At 37.7% G+C, this 20,869-nt stretch overlaps 1 long non-coding RNA gene across 7 annotated transcripts in view; it reads right to left on the bottom strand.

Moving 5' to 3' along the window:
- Positions 1 to 20,823, bottom strand: part of LOC111169429 (uncharacterized) — a 31,370-nt gene extending 10,547 nt beyond the window's left edge. For 3 of the 7 annotated variants that reach the window (XR_016391361.1, XR_016391365.1, XR_016391366.1), the window contains exons 1-3: positions 20,511 to 20,823; positions 18,400 to 19,787; positions 22 to 5,789 (exon numbers count right to left, since the gene is read on the bottom strand). This is a non-coding gene — a long non-coding RNA (uncharacterized LOC111169429). The remainder of the gene's footprint in view (positions 1 to 21; positions 5,790 to 18,399; positions 19,788 to 20,510) is intronic. The other 4 variants (XR_016391362.1, XR_002643214.3, XR_016391363.1 and 1 more) reach the window with 4 other exon arrangements.
- Positions 20,824 to 20,869: the final 46 nt, after the last annotated feature.

Below are 20,869 nucleotides of genomic sequence, written 5' to 3'. Positions count from 1 at the left end.
AGATGAGAGTTGAAAACTTACCTAACATGGGAAAGGAAATAGCCACCCAAGTCCAGGAAGCGCAGATGGTCCCAGGCAGGATAAACCCAAGGAGAAACACGCTGAGACACATAGTAATCAAATTGAAGAAAATTAAAGACAAAGAAAAATAATTAAAAGCAACAAGGGAAAAATGACAAATAACATACAAGGGAACTCCCATAAGGTTAACAGCTGATTTCTCAGCAGAAACTACAAGTCAGAAGGGAGTGGCGTTATATATTTAACGTGATGAAAGGGAAGAATCTTCAACCAAGATTACTCTACCTGGCAAGAATCTCATTCAGATTCGATGGAGAAATCAAAAGCTTTACAGACCAGCAAAAGCTAAGAGAATTCAGCACCACCAAACCAGCTCTACAACAAATGCTAAAGGAACTTTTCTAAGTGGGAAACACAAGAGAAGAAAAGGACCTACAAAAACAAACCCAAAACAATTAAGAAAATGGTCACAGGAACATACATAACATTACCTTAAACGTGAATGGATTAAATGCTCCAACCAAAAGACACAGGCTAACTGAATGGATACAAAAACAAGACCCATATATATGCTGTCTACAAGAGACCCACATCAGACCTAGGGACACATACAGACTGAAAGTGAGGGGATGGAGAAAGATATTCCATGCAAATGGAAATCTAAAGAAAGCTGGAGTAGCAATACTCATATCAGACAAAATAGACTTTAAAATAAAAATGTTATAAGAGACAAGGAAGGACACTACATAATGATCAAGGGATCAATCCAAGGAAAAGATATAACAATTATAAATATATATGCACCCAACATAGGAGCACCTCAATACATAAGGCAACTGCTAACAGCTCTAAAAGAGGAAATCAACAGTAACACAATAAGAGTGGGGGACTTTAACACCTCACTTACACCAATGGACAGATCATCCAAACAGAAAATTAATAAGGAAACACAAGCTTGAAATGACACAATAGACCAGATAGTTGATATTTATAGGACATTCCATCTAAAAACAGCAGATTACACTTTCTTTTCAAGTGCACATGGAACATTCTCCAGGATAGATCACATCTTGGGTCACGAATCAAGCCTCAGTCAATATAAGAAAATTGAAATCATATCAAGCATCTTTTCTGACCACAACGCTATGAGATTAGAAATGAATTACAGGGAAAAAAAATGTAAAAAACACAAACACATGAAGGATAAATAATGCGTTACTAAACAACCAAGAGATCACTGAAGAAATCAAAGAGGAAATCAAAAAATACCTAGAAACAAATGACAATGAAAACATGACGATCCAAAACCTATGGGATGCAGCAAAAGCAGTTCTAAGAGGGAAGTTTATGGCAATACAAGCCTACCTCAAGAAACAAAGAAAAATCTCAAATAAACAACCTAACCTCACACCTGAAGGAACTAGAGAAAGAAGAACAAACAAAACCCAAAGTTAGTAGAAGGAAAGAAATAATAAAGAACAGAGCAGAAATAAATGAAATTAAAAACAAAGAAAACAATAGCAAAGATCAATAAAACTAAAAGCTGGTTTTTTGAGAAGATAAACAAAATTGATACACCATTAGCCAGACTCATCAAGAAAAAAAGGGAGAGGACTCAAATCAATAAAATTAGAAATGAAAAAGAAGTTACAACAGACACTGCAGAAATACAAAGCATCCTAAGAGACTACTACAAGCAACTCTATGCCAATAAAATGGACAACCTGGAAGAAATGGACAAATTCTTAGAAAGGTATAACCTTCCAAGACTGAACCGGGAAGGAATAGAAAATATGAACACACCAATCACAAGTAATGAAATTGCAACTGTGATTAAAAATCTTCCAACAAACAAAAGTCTAGAACCAGATGGCTTCACGGGAGAAGTCTATCAAACATTTAGAGAAGAGCTAACACCCATCCTTCTCAAACTCTTCCAAAAAAAGTGCAGAGGAAGGAACACTCCAAAACTCATTCTACGAGGCCACCATCACCCTGATACCAAAACTAGACAAAGACACTACCAAAAAAAAATTACAGACCAATATCACTGATGAATACAGATGCAAAAATCCTCAACAAAATGCTAGCAAACAGAATCCAACAACACACTAAAAGGATCATACACCATGATCAGGTGGGATTTATCCCAGGGATGCAAGGATTCTTCAATATATGCAAATCAATCTATGTGAAACACCATATTAACAAATTGAAGAAAAAAAACCATATGATCATCTCAACAGATGCAGAAAAAGCTTTTGACAAAATTCAACACCAATTTATGGTAAAAACTCACCAGACAGTGGGCATAGAGGGAACATACCTCAACATCATAAAGGCCATATATGACAAACCCACAGCAGACATCATTCTCAATGGTGAAAAAGTGAAAGCATTTCCTCTAAGATCAGGAACAAGACAAGGATGTCCACTCTCGCCACTATTATTCAACATAGTTTTGGAAGTCCTAGCCATGGCAATCAGAGAAGAAAAAGAAATAAAAGGAATACAAATTGGAAAAGAAGAAATAAAACTGTCACTGTTTGCAGATGACATGATACTATATACATAGAGAATCATAAAGATGCCACCAGAAAACTACTAGAGTTAATCAATGAATCTGTTAAAGTTGCAGGATACAAAATTAATGCACAGAAATCTCTTGCATTCCTGTACACTAATGATGAAAAATCTGAAAGAGAAATTAAGGAAACTTCCCATTTACCACTGCAACAAAAAGAATAAAATACCTAGGAATAAACCTACCTAGGGAGACAAAAGACCTGTATGCAGAAAACTATAAGACACTGATGAAAGAAATTAAAGATGATACCAACAGATGGAGGGATATACCATGTTCTTGGATTGGAAGAATTAATACTGTGAAAATGACTATACTACCCAAAGCAATCTACAGATTCAATGAAATCCCTATCAAATTACCAATGGCAGTTTTTACAGAACTAGAACAAAAAATCTTAAAATTTGTATGGAGACACAAAAGACCCCAAATAGCCAAAGCAGTTTTTTTTTTTAAATTTATTTATTTAATTTTTGGCTGCGTTGGGTCTTTGTTGCTGCGTGCGGGCTTTTCTCCTGTTGCAGCAAGTGGGGGTTACTCTTCCTTGCGGTGCACAGGTTTCTCATCGTGGTGGCATCTCTTGTTGTGGAGCACGGGCTCTAGGCATGCAGGCTTCAGTAGTTGCAGCACGCAGGCTCAGTAGTTGTGGCTCGCAGCTCTAGAGCGCAGGCTCGGTAGTTGTGGTGCATGGGCTTAGTTGCTCTGTGGCATGTGGGATCTTCCTGGACCAGGGCTTGAACCCGTGTCCCCTGTATTGGGAGGTGGATTCTTAACCACTGCGCCACCAGGGAAGCCCTAGCCAAAGCAGTCTTGAGGAAAAACAATGGAGCTGGAGGAATCAGACTCCTTGACTTCAGACCATACTACAAAGCTACAGTAATCAAGATAATATGGTACTGGCACAAAAACAGAAATATAGATCCATGGAACAGGATAGAAAGCCCAAAGATCAACCCATGAACCTATGGTCAACTAATCTATGACAAAGGAGGCAAGGATATACAGTGCTGAAAAGACAGTCTTCAATAAGACCACCATTCAGTAAGTGGTGCTGGGAAAACTGGACAGCTACATGTAAAAGAATGAAATTAGAACGCTCCCTAACATCATACACAAAAATAAACTCAAAATGGATTAGGGGCCTAAATGTAAGACCGGACGCTATAAAACTGTTAGAGGAAAACATGGAACACTCTTTGACATAAATCACAGCACCATCTTTTTTGATCCACCTCCTATAGCAATGGAAATAAAAACAAAAATAAACAAATGGGACCTAATGAAACTTAAAAGCTTTTGCAAAGCAATGGAAACTACAAACAAGACGAAAAGACAACCCTCAGAATGGGAGAAAATATTTGCAAACGAATCAACGGACAAAGGATTAATCTCCAAAATATATAAACAGCTCATGCAGCTCAATATTAAAAAAACAAACAACCCAGTCCAAAACTGGGCAGAAGACCTGAATAGACATTTCTCCAAAGAAGACATACAGATGGCCAAGAAGCACATGAAAAGCTGCTCAACATCACTAATTATTAGAGAAATGCAAATCAAAACTACAATGAGGTATCATCTCACACCAGTTAGCATGAGCATTCTCAGAAAATCTACAAACAACAAATGCTGGAGAGGGTGTGGAGAAAAGGGAACCCTATTGCACTGCTGTGGGAATGTAAATTGATATAGCCAGTATGGAGAACAGTATGGAGGTTCCTTAAAAAACTCAAAATAGACTTACCATATGATACAGCAGCATATATATACTAGGCATACTAGGCATATACCCAGAGAAAACCATAATTCAAAAAGACACATGCACCCCAGTGTTCACTGCAGCACTATTTACAATAGCCAAGTCATGGAAGCAACCTATATGCCCATCGACAGACGAATGGATAAAGAATATGTGGTGCATATATACAAGGGAATATTACTGAGCCATAAAAAGGAACGACATTGGGTCACTTGTAGAGACGTGGATGGATCTACAGACTGTCATATAGAGTGAAGTAGGTCAGAAAGAGAAAAACAAATATCATATATTAACACATATGTGTGGAATGTAGAAAAATGGTACAGATGAACCAGTTTGCAGGGCAGAAATAGAGACACAGATGTAGAGAACAAACATATGGACACCAAGGGGGGAAAGTGGCGGGGGCATGGTGGTGTTGTGATGAATAGGGAGATTGGGATTGACATATATACATTAGTATGTATAAAATGGATAACTAATAAGAACCTGCTGTATAAAAAAATAAAATTCATAAATTCAAAAAATAAAAGAAAACAAAAAAAATTGAGTGTTAACTGATAAAAACAAACAAAATAGACTACATAGTAACATGATTTTAATATATAAAAATATAGCTAAAAAAGAAAATAAAACTTAATGTGATAATATTAACACCAAACATCTTTTGTATCGATAAATATAAATGGTCTTAGCTCATCTATTTAAAGAAAAACATTTTTGTATTGGATCCCTGAGCAAAACCCAACTACTGTATTCAAGAGAGTCAACTAAAACAGATTCAGAGAGGTTAAAAATAGAAGAAGGGCAAAGGTATACCAGTCAAATGCAAATAAAGAAAGCAGAGGTTGTAATCTTAATTATCAGCCAAGTTAGAAAGTCAGAATGAAAGGCATTAATTGACTGTCAATGTCATGAAAAGGAAAGACTAAGGAACTGTCCACAGGTTGGAAGAGATATGATGACTAAATGCAATGTGGTATTCTGGTTTGGAGCCTGGAACAGAAAAAGGATATTAGTGGAAAAACTGGTGAAATCTGAATAAAGTCAGGAGTTTAGTTAATAGCAATGTACTAATGCTAATCTCTTAGTTTTCTCAGATGTAGTCATATAAGATATTAAAATGAGAGGCAACTAGATGAAGGGTTCTATAAAACTAAAATTATTCTGAAATAAAAAGCTTATTACAAAAAAGAATTGAGACAAAAAAGGCCACAATTCACAATGAAAATATAAAGTTATGAGTATTTTTGTATCAAATAACATAGCAACTTTCACAAAGCTGAAATATTAAGAGATACAAGGAGAAATAGATAACAGATTGAAACAAACTAAGAACAGGAGAAATTTAACTCACCTTTCTCATTCCAGGACAGATCAAATGAACAACAACAGCAACAAAAACCCAGTAAGAATACAGAAAACCTAAACAACAAAATCAATATTAGGCCAAGAAGAAAATCTCAATAAATTCCAAAAGGTAGAACTAATACTGACAATGTTCTCTGATCACACCTGGATAAAAGTAGAAATCAATGTAAAAAAGATCTTCCATCTGAATATATAAAAACTCTCTGTCAAACAATTCTTGGGTCAAAGGGCAAACTCAAACCAAAATTGCTGAATTTCTAGACAATAATAATAATGAAAACATTACATATCAGAATCTATGGGTACAGATAAAGCAGCAGTCAGAGAAAAGTTCACTGCCTCAAAATACTTATACTAAAAACAAGGGAAAAAATTAAATGAACCCAACTCAGAAAGTTAGTGAAAGAGAAACAGAATAAACTTAAGGGGAACAGAAGGAAAGAATTAACAAAGAGAAAAGCTCAAATAAAGGAGTTAGAAAACAGGTAACAGTAGAACTAATAAATAAATAGATTAACCAATTCTGTTAAAAAGAAATAAATAAGCCATTAAATAATAATCAAAAAAAGGAGAAAGCACAAAGACACAAACCAGGAAATGAAAAGTTGGACATAACCATAGCAAGAGGACATTTTAAACATTATGAAGGACTTCCTCATGCAACTCTATGCAAATCGTTTTAAAGACCTTGAAGAAATGGAAAACATCCTAGGAAAATATAATTTACCAAAACTCTAAAAGAGAAAAGTCCATATAGACCAATTTCCATGGAAGAAATAGAAAAAGTTATAAAGAGCTACTTTCCCCCCAAAGCACTGGGCCATAATGATTTCACAGGGGAAGTCTGCTAACACTGAAAAGCAGATCATTTGAATGCTATTTTTATTTTCCTGATCCTAGATAAAGAAGGAACACTTTCATATTCTTTTTATGAAGTGAGTATAACATTGATATCAAGATCTAACAAAGATTTCACAAGAAAAAGAAAATGATATAAACCAATCTTCACTTATGAATATCGATGCAAAATCCTAAATATTAGCAAACAGAATCCCTGACTATGTGGAGTTTATTTCCAAGAATGCAAAAATCATTCAATATTAGGAAATCCATTAATACGATCTAACATATTGTTGAATCTAAGGAGAAAAATCATATCATCATTTCCAGAGATACCAAAGAACCATTTGACAAAATTCAATACCCATTCTTTACAAAAAATTCTTTATAAAAATTTCTTCCTTAATATAATTATGTCTGCCTATCTGTCTATCTATCTATCCATCCATCCATCCCCAAATCCAGCAATCCAGCACTTCACTTAACCAGGAAACACTAGCAGCATTTATATGCTAAACTCACAAGGGTATCTACTCTCTCCACTACAATTTAACATTATATTGGAGGTAGCAAAAGCATTGTGATTAGAAAAGAAAAAGAAATTAGAAATTACAATTGGAATGGAGGAGGTAAAGCTATCATTCCTTATAGATAAGACTGTAGAGCCAGAAAACCCAAGCAAACCAATAGAAAACTATTACAAACAAGAGAACTCAGCAAGGTAGCAGGATATAAAATTAATATATAGAAATCATTCAGTTAGAAGACATATAGAAGAGAAGGCTTCATTTATCATAGCAACAAAAAAGACAAAATAATGTCTTAGTCTGTTGGGGCTGCTATAACAGAATACCACAGACTGGTTGGCTTATAAATAACCGAAATTTATTATTCACAGTTCTAGAGGCTGGGAAGTCCAAGATCAAGACACTCAAAGATTTTACGTCTGGGGAGGGCCCACTTCCTGGTTTATAGACAGCCATCTTCTCACTGTGTCCTCACATGGCAGGAGTGGAAAGGGAGCTCTCTTGGGTCTCTTTTATAAGGGCACTAATCCCAGTCATGAGGGCTCCAATCTCATGATCTAATCACCTGCCAAAGGTCCTACCTCCAAACACTATCACATTGGGGGTTAGGTTTCAACGTAAAATTTGGGGGGTGGGGGCAGACACAAATATTCAGTCTACAGCAAATACCTAGAAACAAACTTAACAAGAAATGTCTAAATCCTTCAAGAGAAAACATTTGTAACACTCTGAAGAAACAAATAGAAAGGCACCCCATTTTCTTAAATAGGAAGACTCAAAATCATAAAGATGTAAAATTAATTTATAAATTTAGTATAAGCTAATTAAAAATACCATATTTTTTCTTTTTCTGAAACTAGACAAACTGAATTAAAGATCAAATGGAAAAATAACAAACAAGCACAGCCAGAATATCTCTGAAAAGGAAGAACAATGATGGGGGACTATTGCTACAATAATTCTCTATAAAAAACCAAAATGAATATTTAGATACCCAAACTTAGACAGAGTCTATGGTCAGCTGAGAGGTTCTACGCACTGGATCAGGCTCTGTTGATCTCAACTCTGCCAGCTCATGTGTCTGCACTAAGTTGGTGGCTTGGCTGGAGGTTGGCTGCTATAGGATGCCTTGGCTGGGAGGACCAGGTTCATTTCTATATGTCTCTCACATCCCTCCAGCAGACTAGCCTGGGTATGTTCTCACAGCAGTGGCAGGGGTCCAAGAGAGGAAGCAGAATATGCAAGAGCTTTCTCAGGTCTCTGCTTATATCAAATTTGCTACTATCCTGTTGGTTGAAGTAAATTATATGGCCAAACTCAGTCACTATGGGAGGGCACTACAAAAGGGTGTGAAGACACATAAAAAATTGGGGCCATTAATGCAATCTATCACAAATGTACAAATCAAAATCTAGAATCCATAAAAGAAAACATAGATAAACTTGTTTACATAAAAATAAAGTAAAATTTGCTTGGAAAATATCCATTAGCAAAGTCAAAAGAACAACAAACTGGGAAAAAAATACTGACAACTGATATCATTCACAAAGGTCTAATTTCTCTAATTATATAACAAGCCTGTAGAAATCGAGAAAATAAACAGAGCATATAAATAGACAACTCACAGGAAAAGACAAAAATGACCCTTAAACATATGAAAAGATGCTCAACCTCACTCATCATAAAAGAAATGTCAATTAAAACTACAGTGAGATACTGTTTCTCACCTATCACATTGGCAAAAATCTGAAAGTCTTTAATGATACACTTTCTGAGCGAGGTGGTGGTGAAACACATAAACTCATACATGGGTGGTAAGTGCAAAATGGTACACCTACGGAGGGAAATTTTGGCAATATCTACCAAAGTTATAAATGTGATTCTTAGAATTTATCCTATAGAAATATCTGCATACATATGAAATGTCTATTCATCATGGCACCATTTGTAATACCAAAGGACTGAAAATACCCTGAACATCCATCAGTAGGGTATTGCAGTCATTAAATAAACTATTACACACCCACATAATGTAACGGTTTCTCAACTCTCAACAGTTTCAAGTCATACTACATGACTTTCTATGTAGTGGAAACTTTCTAATGCTCTGATATGCAAGGACCTGCAGGATGTATCACGTGAAAAAAGCAACATGTATAACTGTATGTATAGTATGTCACCTTTTGTGTAAGAAAGAGGGAGATGGAATATGATATACATTTATGCTTGTTTGTATCTGCATAAAGAGACACTGCAAGAATAAAAAAATGAATAAAACTGGTAACTGTGGGCGGTGTGTATGGTGGCAACTGGGTAGAATGGACAAAGATGAGTGACAATTCTCAAAGTATAATTTTTATATAGTTTTGCTATTCAAAATGCGTGTATATTATCTATTCAAAAAATAAAAATATTCAGAATAGTAACTAAAACTGTAAAGTCACTAGGAATTAAATTAGTAAAAACACAAAACTTCTAAAGAGAAAACTTTAAACTCTTAATAAAGAGCACAGATAGAAGGTGAACTGAACAAATGAGGAGATATTCCATGATCTTGGATGGGACAAGTTAATATTTTGATAGTGTCAACTCTCCCAAATTAATCTATAAATTCAGTGCAATCCTAATCAAAATTACAGTTGTTTTTTTGAAGAGCTTGATAAAATCTTTTGAAGATTTATGCAGAGATATAGTTAAGACAACCCAAAAGAAGACTAAAGAGGAGGGGACTTGCCCTATCAGATTTAAGATACGTTACAAAATATTAAAAAAAAAAGGTGGTATTAGTACAAGAACAGAAAGAGACCTATGTGTGTATGTTTCATAATATACGACAAAGGTGGCACGGTAAATCAATGAAAAAGGAAGGATTGTTTAGTATTTGGTGGTGGGAAATGTGGCTCACTATGTGGAAAAAATAAAATTGCATACCTACCTATCACCACAAATGAGCGTGGATTCTAAATGGATTAAAACCTAAAGGTGAGGGGGTAGGAGGAAGATGGGGGAAGAATAAGGCATGGAGATCACCTTCCTCCCCACAGATACACCAGAAATACATCTACACGTGGGACAACTCCTACAGAACACCTACTGAACGCTGGCAGAAGACCTCAGACCTCCCAAAAGGCAAGAAACTCCCCACATACCTGAGTAGGACAAAAGAAAAAAGAATAAACAGAGACAAAAGAACAGGGACGGGACCTGCACCAGTGTGAGGGAGCTGTGAAGGAGGAAAGGTTTCCACACACTAGGAAGCCCCTTCGTGGGCGGAGACTGCAGGTGGCGGAGGGGGGAAGCTTTGGAGCCACGGAGGAGAGCACAGCAACAGAGGTGTGGAGGGCAAAGCAGAGAGATTCCCGCACAGAGGATAGGTGCCGACCGGAACTCACCAGCCCGAGAAGTTTGTCTGCTCACCTGCCGGGGCGAGTGAGGCTGGGAGCTGAGGCTCGGGCTTCAGTCGGAGCCCAGGGAGAGGACTGGCGGCGTGAACACAGCCTGAAGGGGTTAGTGCAACATGGTTAGCCAGGAGGCAGTCCGGGGAAAAGTCTGGACCTGCCAAAGAGGCAAGAGACTTTTTCTTCCCTCTTTGTTTCCTGGTGCGCGAGGAGAGGGGATTAAGAGCGCTGCTTAAAAGAGCTCCAGAGACGGGGGTGAGCCGTGGATAACAGCGCGGACCCCAGAGATGGGCATGAGAGGCTAAGGATGCTGCTGCTGCCGCCACCAAGAAGCCTGTGTGCGAGCACAGGTCACTATCCATACCTCCCTTCTGGGGAGCCTGTGCAGCCCGCCACTGCCAGGGTCCCGGGATCCAGGGCCAACTTCCCCGGGAGAACGCACAGCGGGCCTCAGGCTGGTGCAACATCCCGTTGGCCTTTGCTGCCGCAGGCTCACCCCGCACTCCGTACCCCTCCCTCCCCCCGGCCTGAGTGAGCCAGAGCTCCCAAGTCAGTTGCTCCTTTAACCCCGTCCTGTCTGAGCGAAGAACAGACACCCTCCAGCGACCTACACGAAGAGGCGGGGCCAAATCCAAAGCTGAGCCCCAGGAGCTGTGCGAACCAAGAAGGGAAAGGAAAATCTCTCCCAGCAGCCTCAGCAGCAGCGGATTAAATCTCCACAAGCAACTTGATGTACCCTGCATCTGTGGAATACATGAATAGACAACGAATCATCCCAAATTGAGGAGGTGGACTTTGAGAGCAAGATTTATTGTTTTTCCCCTTTTCCTCTTTTTGCAAGCGTGTATGTGTATGCTTCTGTGTGAGATTTTGTCCGTATAGCTTTGCTTTCACCATTTGTGGTTCTGTCGGTCTATTTTCTTTTTGTTTTTTTATTTACTTTAAAAAAAATTTTATTTTATTTTATTTTATCTTGCTTTATTTTATTTTACCCCCTTCCTTCCTCTGTTCCTTCCTTCCTTCCTTCCTTTCTTTCTTTCTTTCTTTCTTTCTTTCTTTCTCTCTCTCTCTCTCTCTCTCTCTCTTTCTTTCTTTTCTTCTTTTTCTCCCTTTTATTCTGAGCCATGCGGATGAAAGGCTCTTGGTGCTGCAGCCAGGAGTCAGTGCTGTGCCTCTGAGATGGGAGAGCCAACTTCAGGACACTGGTCCACAAGAGACCTCCCAGCTCCAAATATTATCAAATGGTGAAAATCTCCCAGAGATCTCCATCTCAACATGAGCACCCAGCTTCACTGAACGACCAGCAAGCTACAGTGCTGGACACCCTATGCCAAGCAACTAGCAAGACAGGAACACAACCACACCCATTAGCAGAGAGGCTGCCTAAAATCATAATAAGTCCACAGACACCCCAAAACACACCACGAGACGTGGACCTGCCCACCAGAAAGACAAGATCCAGCCTCATCCACCAGAACACAGGAACTAGTCCCCTCCACCAGGAAGCCTACACTACCCACTGAACCAACTTGAGCCACTGGGGACAGACACCAAAAACGACGGGAACTACGAACCTGCAGCCTGAAAAAATGAGACCCCAAACACAGTAAGATAAGCAAAATGAGAAGACAGAAAAACACACCGCAGATGAAGGAGCAAGATAAAAACCCACCAGACCTAACAAATGAAGAGGAAATAGGCAGTCTACCTGAAAAAGAATTCAGAATAATGATAGTAAAGATGATCCAAAATCTTGGAAATAGAACAGACAAAATGCAAGAAACATTTAACAAGGACCTAGAAGAACTAAGGATGAAACAAGCAACAATGAACAACACAGTAAAAATGAAATTAAAAATACTCTAGATGGGATCAATAGCAGAATAACTGAGGCAGAAGAACGGATAAGTGACCTGGAAGATAAAATAGTGGAAATAACTACTGCAGAGCAGAATAAAGAAAAAAGAATGAAAAGGACTGAGGACAGTTTCAGAGACCACTGGGGCAACATTAAACACACCAACATTCGAATTATAGGGGTTCCAGAAGAAGAAGAGAAAAAGAAAGGGACTGAGAAAATATTTGAAGAGATTATAGTTGAAACTTCCCTAATATGGGAAAGGAAATAGTTAATCAAGTCCAGGAAGCACAGAGAGTCCCATACAGGATAAATCCAAGGAGAAATACGCCAAGACACATAATAATCAAACTGTCAAAAATGAAATACAAAGAAAACATATTAAAAGCAGCAAGGGAAAAACAACAAATAACACACAAGGGAACCCCCATAAGGTTAACAGCTGATCTTTCAGCAGAAACTCTGCAAGCCAGAAAGGACTGGCAGGACATATTTAAAGTGATGAGAAAAACCTGCAACCAAGATGACTCTACCCAGCAAGGATCTCATTCAGATTTGATGGAGAAATTAAAAGTTTACAGACAAGCAAAAGCTGAGAGAGGTCAGCACCACCAAACCAGCTTTACAACAAATGCTAAAGGAACTTCTCTAGGCAAGAAACACAAGAAAAGCAAAAGACCTACAATAACGAACCAAAAACAATTTAGAAAATGGGAATAGGAACATACATATCGATAATTACCTTAAATGTAAATGGACTAAATGCTCCCACCAAAAGAAAAAGATTGGCTGAATTGATACAAAAACAAGACCCATATATATGCTGTCTAAAGAGACCCACTTCAGACCTAGAGACACATACAGACTGAAAGTGAGAGGATGGAAAAAGATATTCCATGCAAATGGAAACCAAAAGAAAGCTGGAGTGGCAATTCTCATATCATACAAAATAGACTTTAAAATAAAGACTATTACAAGAGCCAAAGAAGGACACTACATAATGATCAAGGGATCGATCCAAGAAGAAGATACAACAATTGTAAATACTTATGCACCCAACATAGGAGCATCTCAATACATAAGGCAAATACTAACAGCCATCAAAGGGGAAATTGACAGTAACACATTCATAGTAGGGGACTTTAACACCCCACTTTCACCAATGGACAGATCATCGAAAATGAAAATAAATAAGGAAACACAAGCTTTAAATGATACATTAAACAAGATGGACTTAATTGATATTTATAGGACATTCCATCCAAAAACAACAGAATACACATTTTTCTCAAGTGCTCAAGGAACATTCTCCAGGATAGATCATATCTTGGGTCAGAAATAAAGCCTTGGTAAATTTAAGAAAATTGAAATTGTATCAAGTATCTTTTCCAACCACAACGCAATGAGACTAGATATCAATTAAAGGAAAAGACCTGTAAAAAATACAAACACATGGAGGCTAAACAATACACTACGTAATAACGAAGTGATCACTGAAGAAATGAAAGAGAAAATAAGAAAATACCTAAAAACAAACGACAATGGAGACACGACAACCCAAAACCTATGGGATGCAGCAAAAGCAGTTCTAAGAGGGAAGTTTATAGCAATACAATCCTACCTTAAGAAACAGGAAACATCTCGAATAAACAACCTAAACTTGCACCTAAAGCAATTAGAGAAGTACAGAAAAACCTCAAAGTTAGCAGAAGGAAAGAAATCATAAAAATCAGATCAGAAATAAATGAAAAAGAAATGACGGAAATGATAGCAAAGATGAATAAAACTAAAAGCTGGCTCTTTGAGAAGATAAACAAAATTTATAAACCATTAGCCAGACTCATCAAGAAAAAAAGGGAGAAGACTGAAATCAATAGAATTAGAAATGAAAAAGGTGAAGTAACAACTGACACTGCAGAAATAAAAAAGATCATGAGAGATTACTACAAGCAACTCTATGACAATAAAATGGACAACCTGGAAGAAATGGACAAATTCTTAGAAATGCATAACCTGCCAAGACTGAATCAGGAAGAAATACAAAATATGAATAGACCAATCACAAACACTGAAATTGAAACTGTGATTAAAAATCTTCCAACAAACAAAAGCCTAGGACCAGATGGCTTCACAGGCGAATTCTATCAAACATTTAGAGAAGAGCTCACACGTATCCTTCTCAAACTCTTCCAAAATATAGCAGAGGGAGGAACACTCTGAAACTCATTCTACATGGTCACCATCACCTTGATACGAAAACCAGACAAGGATGTCACCAAGAAGGAAAACTACAGGTCAATATCACTGATGAACATAGATGCAAAAATCCTCAACAAAATACTAGCAAACAGAATCCAACAGCACATTAAAAGGATCACAGACCATGGTGAAGTGGGGTTTATTCTAGGAATGCAAGGATTCAATATATGCAAATCAATCAACATGATACACCATATTAACAAATTGAAGGAGAAAAACCATATGATCATCTCAATAGATGCAGAGAAAGCTTTTGACAAAATTCAACACCCATTGATGATAAAATCCCTGCAGAAAGTAGGCATAGAGGGAACTTTCCTCAACATCATAAAGGCGATATATGACAAACCCACAGCCAACATCGTCCTCAATGGTGAAAAACTGAAAGCATTTCCACTAAGATCAGGAACAAGACACAGTTGTTCACTCTCACCACTCTTATTCAACATAGTTTTGGAAGTTTTAGCCACAGCAATCAGGGAAGAAAAGGAAATAAAAGGAATCCAAATTGGAAAAGAAGAAGTAAAGTTGTCACTCTTTGCAGATGACATGATACTATACATAGAGAATCCTAAAGATGCTACCAGAAAACTAGTAGAGCTAATCAATGAATTTGGTAAAGTAGTAGGATACAAAATTAATGCACAGAAATCTCTGACATTCCTATACACTAATGATGAAAAATCTGAAAGTGAAATCAAGAAAACACTTCCATTTACTGTTGCAACAAAAAGAATAAAGTATCTAGGAATAAACCTACCTAAGGAGACAAAAGACCTGTATGCAGAAAACTATAAGACACTGGTGAAAGAAATTAAAGATGATACAAATAGATGGAGAGATATACCATGTTCTTGGATTGGAAGAATCAACATTGTGAAAATGACTCTACTATCCAAAGCAATCTACAGATTCAATGCAATCCCTATCAAACTACCACTGGCATTTTTCACAGAACTAGAACAAAAAAATTCACAATTTGTATGCAAACACAAAAGACCCCCAATAGCCAAAGCAATCTTGAGAATGAGAAACGGAGCTGGCGGAATCAGGCTCCCTGACTTCAGGCTATACTACAAAGCTACAGTAATCAAGACAGTATGGTACTGGCACAGAAACAGAAAGACAGATCAATGGAACAGGATAGAAAGCCCAGAGATAAACCCACGCACATATGGTCACCTTATCTTTGATAAAGGAGGCAGGAATGTACAGTGGAGAAAGGACAGCCTCTTCAATAAGTGGTGCTGGGAAAACTGGACAGCTACATGTAAAAGTATGAGATTAGATCACTCCCTAACACCATACACAAAAATAAGCTCAAAGTGGATTAAAGACCTAAATGTAAGGCCAGAAACTATCAAACTCTTAGAGGAAAACATAGGCAGAACACTCTATGACATGAATCACAGCAAGATCCTTTTTGACCCATCTCCTAGAGAAATGGAAATAAAAACAAAAATAAACAAATGGGACCTAATGAAACTTCAAAGCTTTTGCACAGCAAAGGAAGCCATAAACAAGACCAAAAGACAACCCTCAGAATGGGAGAAAATATTTGCAAAGGAAGCAACTGACAAAGGATTAATCTCCAAAATTTACAAGGAGCTCATGCAGCTCAATAACAAAAAAACAAACAACCCAATCCAAAGATGGGCAGAAGACCTAAATAGACATTTCTCCAAAGAAGACATACAGACTGCCAATAAACACATGAAAGAATGCTCAACATCATTAATCATTAGAGAAATGCAAATCAAAGCTACAATGAAATATCATCTCACATCAGTCAGAATGGCCATCATCAAAAAAATCTAGAAACAATAAATGCTGGAGAGGGTGTGGAGAAAAGAGAACACTCTTGCACTGCTGGTGGGAATGTGAATTGGTACAGCCCCTATGGAGAACAGTATGGAGGTTCCTTAAAAAACTACAAATAGAACTACCATATGACCCAGCAATCCCACTACTGGGCATATACCCTGAGAAAACCAAAATTCAAAAAGAGCCATGTACCAAAATGTTCATTGCAGCTCTATTTACAATAGCCAGGACATGGAAACAACCTAAGTGTCCATCATCGGATGAATGGATAAAGAAGATGTGGCACATATATACAATGGAATATCACTCAGCCATAAAAAGAAACGAAACTGAGCTATTTGTAATGAGGTGTATGGACCTAGAGTCTGTCATACAGAGTGAAGTAAGTCAGAAAGAGAAAGACAAATACCGTATGCTAACACATATATATGGAATTTAAGAAAAAAAGTCATGAAGAACCTAGGGGTAAGACAGGAATAAAGCCACAGACCTACTAGAGAATGGACTTGAGGATATGGGGAGGGGGAAGGGTAAGCTGTGACAAAGCGAGAGAGTGGCATGGACATATATACACTACCAAACGTAAAATAGATAGCTAGTGGGAAGCAGCCGCATAGCACAGGGAGATCAGCTCGGTGCTTTGTGACCACCTAGAGAGGTGGGATAGGGAGGGTGGGAGGGAGCGAGATGCAAGAGGGAAGAGATATGGGAACATATGTATATGTACAACTGATTCACTTTGTTATAAAGCAGAAACTAACACACCACTGTAAAGCAATCCAATAAAGATATAAAAAAAAAATGCACAGACACAGAATATTCTCCACCGTGGGCCAAGCTGGTATTAAGTGCCCCCTGAGGAGATACAATATGAAGTAAGCAGTATCCTCTATGTCCTGTTATTGCTGAAATTATTTAACCTGAATAATGGTTTATATAATTTATATAATTAATAATTTATATAATTATAATTATATAATTATATATATAATATATAACTATATAATTATATATAATTATTTATATAATTATATATGTATTTAATATATAAAATTATATAATTATATATAATTAGATAGATAATGTATATAATTATATATAATTATATATATAATTATATATAATTATATACAATTATATAATTAATAAGTTTATACAATTAATAATTTAACCTTTCATGTGGAAAGAGCAGATGAATCCAGATATTCTGTGGGATATTCTATAAGAAACTGGCCTGGACTCTTGAAAAGTATTGGTGTAATCTCAAACACACAAAAAATCTAGTGGTACTATTTTAGATTAAAAAATGTTAAAGTGCTAAAACAACCAAACGTAATACACAAACCTTAATTAGATACTGGGATCAAAAAATCAGAGCAGGTCTAAGAACATTTTGGGCTCAATTGGAAAATTTGTATATAGGGTATCTTTGATGGTATTATTGAAGTAGTAAGTTTTCTTAGGTGTGATAACAGTATTGTGGTTATGCAGGAGAATGTCCTTATTCTAGTAGATGAGTGCTGAAGTTTTTAGGGGTGAGCTGTTATACTGCCTGCAAGAAGATGTACACATATACATATAAAGAGAAGTAGAACAAATTTGGCAAAATATTAAGAGTGTATGGGCTTTCATTGTACTATTTTTTCAACTGTTCTGAATTTTGAAAAATGGAAAAATGAACATTTTGCGGAAATACATGCATGTAAAACAACAATACATATTTTGCAAGAACACATATAAACAAAAAGATATGCATAAAACACTTTAAAATGCTTGCCTACATGAAGGAAATGAGAGTGGGAAGTAGAGATGAAAGAGAATTTAAAAAACAACAAAGACCTCTCCCTAAAGTAACACTCACTCATTGAATACATGGAAAACAAAGAAAAGCACAATGAAGAAAACTAAATTCATTGATAATTTCATTTTCTCTGTCAGCAGTTCTCAAAATGTGGTACCTGGACTAGCAGCAGCAGCAGCTTCATCGTCATCATCATTTTCTTCTTCTTCTTCTTCTTCATCACCATCATCACCACCACCACCACCACCACCACCACCACCTGAGAACTTGTTAGAAATGCAATACAGACTTAACTAAAACGCAATTCTGGGTGTGGGGCCCAGCATCTGGTATTTTAACAAGCTCTCCCAAGTGATTCTGCTGCAGCCTAGGTTTGAGAACCACTGATCTAGATTTAGACACCATTAATTTTGTTACAGATCCTCATAGTCTTTCTAAAATAATATGAAATACTTCAGGCATACAAATAAGTATGAAGAATAATATAGCACACACCCATGTACCTATTACCCAGATAAAATATTAGACAAAGTCCCCTGTGTATTTCTCTCTCATTTTGTTCTCCAGAGGTAATCACCATTCTGCATTTGGTATTTAATTCCTTTGTTTAAAAAATATTGTTTACATATCTATGTAATTGATAAACAACATAGTGCATTGTTTTCTAGTTTAAAAAAATCTATATAAATGGTCTCACACATCATGTATCCTTCCACAACTTGCATTTTATCACAGCAGTATGTTTCTGAAATTTATCTGGATTGATATACCCAATTCTGGTTCATTTTTTTTTTACTGTTGTATATAGTAGTCTGTTGTGTGGCTACACCACTATTTATTTATTCTCCTTTTGGTGAACTTTTAGATTGTTGAGATTTTTTTCTCTATTACTAACAGTTCTGTGATGAATATTCTTTTCTTGATTGTTTTCTTTTTATCTTTATTTTGCAATGAATATTCTTGCACATGCCTCCTTGTGCATATGTTTAAGAATTTCTCTAGGACTTAACATACATACATATATATATATATATATACATACATATATATATATACACACATACCTATATATATATATATATATATATACACACACACACATATATATACACACATCTCTAACAGAATTGCTGGGTCCCAGGGCCATCTTTAACTATTCTGATTGTTTAACTATTCTTAATTGTTTTCCAAAGTAGTAATACCAATTTTCATTCCTATCGAAGACTTCATCACAAATTTTTTCCTCATGGTTTGTGCACTTGGGACTTTGTTTAAAAAGTCCTTCCACAGTCCTAGGTCACAAAGATATTCTCCACCCTCTCATGTGGAAATAAATAGGGATCCAGTTTTATTTTTCTCGTTATGGTGAGCCAAATTTCCCAGCACTATCTACTAAAATGTCCATTTCCCGTTGATTTGTGGTGTAGGCCCGTAAACTTACCCATTTAACAAACATTTGCTGAAGCGTGCCTTGTACCAGTCTTGTGCTGGGTCCTGCTGAGGGCGCGAAGATATATGGCCCCTAGTCTCAGGGAGTTCACTCTCCTGTGAGGAAATACAGCCACATAAATGATTATAATACTAAGTGATAAATGCAACAAGGTGCTCTGAGTTTCTCTCTCAGCTGGGAAAGTTCATAGAAGCGACAAGAGTTAGGTCTTAAAGAAAAAGGAAGAATTTGCTAATGCAGGGGGGAAGGTGAAGGTGGCTAGGGCTGGTTTGGGGTCCAGAGGAGTTGTGTTTCTCTAGGGTAAGGGTTTAGAAGCCTTCCATGGATGTAGGGGCAGTGAGTGCTTCGTACGTAAGAGGTAGGAGTAGGCAGAGGGAGTCATTTTCTGCCTGGATATGCTAGAGGTTGATATGCTTGGGGTAGAGGGGCTCGGCCTCACCCCAAAGTTTAGGCTAGAGGAAGAGGAGTGGCTGGAACTAAGTTATCAGGAAGAAGACATTTTCAGACTAGTAATTATTTTTTTAAGGGGGAGACCTCATTCTCCAGCCAGGTCAGGAGCTCCCTGAGATGGCTTCTGAAGAAAGTCTTACTTGCCCCCACTCCAGAGGTAAATCCATTCCCTCCAGCAGACTCTGCTCTGTGGCCTGAGGGAGGGAGGGAGGAGGAGGGGAAGAAGGCAAATGGGTGGGAGAGGCTTCCAGTTCTTCGGTCTGTAGGCCTGGCCGTGGATCTGCGCTGCAGCAGAAAGAGCTCTGAGTGACTCCCTCAGGGTTCCTCTGGGACCCCGCAAGCCGGGACGGTTGCTGGGAGCAGCTAACCTAGTCATTTCAGGTGGGTATACTCAGCAAAACATGTGACCCTGGCGGCCATTTTCTCACACCCTGCCCGTCGCCATCTTCCGTTGTAGACAAAGGCACCGACACCCCACCCTTGTCTGATGCGGCCTTGGCGATCACTTGGTCACTAAGATTCGAGAACACACATATTTAGGGCCAGGCAGAGGCCCGCAGACAAGAACTTGTCTTACAAGTAGGTTATATGCCCACACCAGCCAACGAACCGCGGCTACCTCCCCGCCTCCCCGCCTCCCCGCCTCCCCGCCTCGCCGCCTCCCCTACTCTGCTATTTCCTTACCTTACGGAGCGTCCGGGAGGCGGGGCCAGCGCGGCCCCGGGGA

Source organism: Delphinapterus leucas, chromosome X, assembly GCF_059928025.1.
Source record: "Delphinapterus leucas isolate spDelLeu-1000000601 "Yukka" chromosome X, BTC_Dleu_Yukka2, whole genome shotgun sequence".
NCBI classification, from domain to species: Eukaryota; Metazoa; Chordata; class Mammalia; order Artiodactyla; family Monodontidae; genus Delphinapterus; species Delphinapterus leucas.
The sequence above is the reverse complement of the archived record's forward strand: the minus strand, read 5'-3'. Positions and strand labels throughout refer to the sequence as shown.